The sequence below is a fragment of the Capricornis sumatraensis genome, chromosome 3 (genome assembly GCF_032405125.1).
Source record: "Capricornis sumatraensis isolate serow.1 chromosome 3, serow.2, whole genome shotgun sequence".
Taxonomy (NCBI): Eukaryota; Metazoa; Chordata; class Mammalia; order Artiodactyla; family Bovidae; genus Capricornis; species Capricornis sumatraensis.
In genome coordinates this window covers 90,709,741-90,714,496 of record NC_091071.1, presented here as the reverse complement: position 1 = coordinate 90,714,496, position 4,756 = coordinate 90,709,741, and the positions used below count along the sequence as shown (strand labels likewise).

Here is a 4,756-nt window from a genome sequence, read left to right as displayed (position 1 = left end):
ATTTACATCTTTTAGCACAGTGTTGAAGTGTTTGGACACACAGAGGCACACAATTGATGGGCAACAGTTGTCCTAGGGTAAAACGCAGTCACCTTAAACTTGCAAGTATTTTGACCCAAGGTTGAAAAATTGTTTATCCTGAACATGAAAACCTGTAACACGTTTTAATTAATTATACAAAACTTGTTACTTGTAGTTTTCCCCTTGTAAAGATTAAACAAAAAAGAAAAGTACAAATAACCAATATGCATCAGTCACAACATAATCCTGGATCATCCCCACACCAAAACCAGATGCTCCTTGAATTTTAAACTCATCATCAGAGACCAAAAGAAAGTCATTTCATTTTATACAAAACAAAATTCACATGTGCCAAAAAAGAAAGACCCAAGAAAAACAAAAACCCTAGTACTGACAGTGATATTCAGTACCCTAATTAAACAGTGACCAAAATGCCACTGATCAAAAATAAATATTGGCTATATATCACTGCAAAGAAATCCAAGAGGCTTTAACCCTTTGGCATTGGAAATCCAGGTTTTTCCAATTACGTGAATGCATATCTTCTACATGCCAAGAGTAGAGAAAGTGGATGTGCCAGCATAGAAAGAAAAAGAGCTACCATTTGCTGAAACGTGGAGAACTGGCTTTGATAGCCTTGTAAAGGTTAGGCAGAAAACAAAAAAAATGGTTATTAGTTGCTTGTGGCAACAATTTTAAATGGAGATGATTGAGTTCTAAGGTTCAAAGTGAAATTTTGGGGGTGGGGGGTAAAGGTTGTTGATTTAAGTCTTATCTTTAAAGCAAAAACAAGAGAGACAAACTGTAAAAGTACCAATCTGGTCACATACTCTAGTCACAGAGCTCTGCCATCAAGCTGGATAGAAAATGCCAAGATCTGGATTGTTGTTTCTCAACAAAATGAATCTTTCTAATGACTTGAACTGCAGGATAAGGGATCCCAAGAATGCAGTCATTTTAGTAAAGTACTATCAGTAAAGTTCTATCCTGAACAAACTGCATTTTATTATGAAAACAAAAGGAAAGAAAACTAAGGACTCTACACCTATTATTACATTCAGCTTACAGTGTTTGAATTTTGGAAGGGCCCAAATAATAGAGGCAGAATTCAAATATGAATTTATGCCAAACAAATGTCAAATTTACACTATAGCTTTCCTAAAAAAGTGTTTTCCTCCCATATCTATTAATCCCAAAGAAACAAAAGCTGTGAAGATACAGTTTAGAAAATAAAAACATAGAAACAAATGACATTATTATGACCAAGATGTTTGGTAAACAGTGAATTATGAATTTGGGATTATGGGGAAAAGGCTTTTAAACAACCCTCCAGACTTCAAAGACTCTTTTCAGGCAGTAAATCTCTTCCAATGTCATGGTAACTAGAACAAGAACTTCAAAGAAGGACCAAAGGACCACTCTGCTGTTTGTGTTGTCTTTGATTGCTCTGTGTATTCTCTCTCCAACTTCCATGCATTCCTGTTCATGCTTCACAGCTGTCATCTTCACTGCCAGCTCATTAATCATTTCTTCTAGCTTGTTCTTGTGAGCTACTGTTTCCATGTCTTGTCCTTTGGGGTCTTCCCCGATACCAGTGGTGAACATCATTATCTTTGGGAGTCATGGTGGACATCGTATTGCCAAAACAAAACTTGTATGTTCCGTCCATGTAAGCAGCAAATATGTATTTCCCACTGGACTCCCTGTCTCCTTTATAAATTACTTTGTTATCAGGCCCTGTAATCTCCACGTCGATGTCCAGAAGGCACCCTCGGCCACCTCAAAGATGAGGCCCATCTTAGTGCTCGAGGAAGCATTCCTCGGAATGCGTGTCAGTGCTGACAAAGTAGCCCAAGGCCATGGCCAGCAGGGCAGCCAGGAGCACCAGCAGCTCAGCGAGTGTCACCATGGTGGGGCTGGGGCCAAAGCCAGGACCAGGACTGCAGCCTCCAGAGCCACCGTCGTCACCGCCACCACTGCTGCCTTCTAAGCCACTGCTGCCTCAGCTCCACTCCTTCCAGCTGTGCCACCCGAGAGGGCTTCAGTATTCTTGTCTAGAGAATTTCATGGACATAGAAGCCTGGTGGGCTACAGTCCATAGCGTCGGGAAGAGTTGGTCACAACTGAAGTGACTTAACACGCAGGCATGCATAGTATCATCTCATTTGCTAACCTGAAATTATCACAACATTGTTAATCAGCTATACCCCAATACAAAATAAAAAGTTTAAAGTTTGAAAAAAAAGAGTAAAACATAAGTCAGATAGTGTCCTTCTCACTTCTCTGCTTCAAAGCATCATCAAATTGCTCCCTGTGGTAGGCAGAATTCAGAGCTAGCCCCCAAAATTCTTACCTCCTCATGTGTACACTCTGTATGATTATTTGGAAGAATAAGCCCTTGAGTATGAGCAGGATCTGTAAATAGGATGGGGTTTCTAGCATTTATTTCCTTCCATCTCTCTGCTTACATTATGCAGCTGCTCTTGCATGTTGTACACTTTTTGCATTATACGTCCCTTATTGTTGTTCAGTCACTAAGTTGTGTCTGATCTTTTCAACCCCATGAACGGCAGCATGCCAGGCTTTCCTGTCCTTCATTATCTCCTGAAGTTCGCTCAACTTCATAACCATTGAGTCAGCGATGCTGTCTAACCATCTCATCCTCTACCGCCCTCTTCTTCTTTTGACTTCAATCATTCCCAGCATGAGGGTCTTTTCCAAAGAGTTGACTCTTCATATCAGGTGGCCAAAGTATTGGAGCTTCAGCTTCATCGTCAGTCCTCCCAGTGAATATTCAGGGTTGATTGCCTTTAGGATTGACTGATTTGATCTGCTTGCTGTCCAAAGGACTCTCAAGAGAGTCTTCTCCAACATCACAATTCCTTTAACATATTCATAATAGCTGCTTTGAGCCACAGTCAGCTCCTGGTCTTGTTTTTGTTGACTGTATAGAGCTTCTCCATCTTTGGCTGCAAACAATATAATCAACCTGATTTCGGTGTTGACCATCTGGTGATGTCCATGTGTAGAGTCTTCTCTTGTGTTGTTGGAAGAGGGTGTTTGCTATGACCAGTGTGTTCTCTTGGCAAAACTCTGTTAGCCTTTGCCCTGCTTCATTCTGTACTTCAAGGCCAAATTTGCCTGTTACTCCAGGTGTTTCTTGACTTCCTACTTTTGCATTTCAGTCCCCAATAATGTAAAGGACATCTTTTTTGGGTGTTAGTTCTAAAAGGTCTTGTAGGTCCTCATAGAACCTTTCAACTTCAGCTTCTTCAGTGTTACTGGTTGGGGCATAGACTTGGATTACTGTGATATTGAATGGTTTGCCTTGGAGACGAACAGAGATCATTCTGTCATTTTTGAGATTGCATCCAAGTACTGCATTTTGGACTCTTGTTGACCATGATGGCTACTCCATTTCTTCTGAGGGATTCCTGCCTGCAGTAGTAGATATAATGGTCATCTGAGTTAAATTCACCCATTCCAGTCCATTTTAGTTGGCTGATTCCTATAATGTCGACATTCACTCTTGCCATCTCTTGTTTGACCACTTCCAATTTGCCTTGATTCATGGACCTGACATTCCAGGTTCCTATGCGATATTGCTCTTTACAGCATTGGATCTTGCTTCTATCACCAGTCACATCCACAGCTGGGTATTGTGTTTGCTTTGGTTCCATCCCTTCTTTCTTTCTGGAGTTATTTCTCCACTAATATTCAAAAGCAGAGACATTACTTTGCTGACTAAGGTCTGTCTAGTCAAGGCTATCGTTTTTCCTGTGGTCATGTATGGATGTGAGAGTTGGACTGTGAAGAAGGCTGAGCACCGAAGAATTGATGCTTTTAAACTGTGGTGTTGGAGAAGACTCTTGAGAGTCCCTTGGACTGCAAGGAGATCCAACCAGTCCATTCTAAAGGAGATCAGCCCTGGGATTTCTTTGGAAGGAATGATGCTAAAACTGAAACTCCAGTACTCTGGCCACCTCATGCAAAGAGTTGACTCATTGGAAAAGACTCTGACGCTGGGAGGGATTGGGGGCAGGAGGAGAAGGGGACGACAGAGGATGAGATGGCTGGATGGCATCACTGACTCAATGGACATGAATCTGAGTGAACTCAGGGAGTTGGTGATGGACAGGGAGGCCTGGCGTGCTGCGATTCATGGGGTCGCAAAGAGTCGGACACGACTGTGCGACTGAACTGAATAGCTGCTTTAAACTCTGGTCTAATATTCCAACATCTCTGCCATGTCTGTTTCTCTTCTGATGCTTTCTTTGTCTCTTCAAACTATATATATTTTTTGTCTTTTAGTATGCCTTCGGATTTTTCTCTTGTAAACGAAACATGATGTATTAGGTAAAACGTACTGAGGTAAACAGGCTTTTGCTGTGAGTTTTGTGTTTATCTGTTTAAAAGCTGGACTGTCTGTTGTTTGCTCTAGCTATTTGCTAGACTGTCTTTATTGTTTGCTCTAGCTGTTGGTGTCAGAAGCTAAAATTTCCTCTGTTGCCCTTGTTTTTGTCTCTCCTGTTGTCTTTGGGTTTCCCTGGGGACTTTTTCTTAAATAGGTTCTGAGGCCTGTAGTTCTTTCCATAGTATATGCCTATCACACAGGAACCCTATTGATATTGTGGTAAGGTGCGGGGGGAGAAAAAGCATACTATAGTTCTATACTTTGACTTCCAGGTTTTAATGAGTCTGTGCCTGTGCCCTTGGGCTGTGATCTTCACTAGCG

The 4,756-nt window shown here is 41.5% G+C and overlaps 1 pseudogene; it reads right to left on the bottom strand.

Moving 5' to 3' along the window:
* Window positions 1-1,338: 1,338 nt before the first annotated feature.
* On the bottom strand, window positions 1,339-1,930 carry LOC138077021 (transmembrane emp24 domain-containing protein 2 pseudogene; annotated as a pseudogene).
* Between the last annotated feature and the right edge of the window lie 2,826 nt (window positions 1,931-4,756).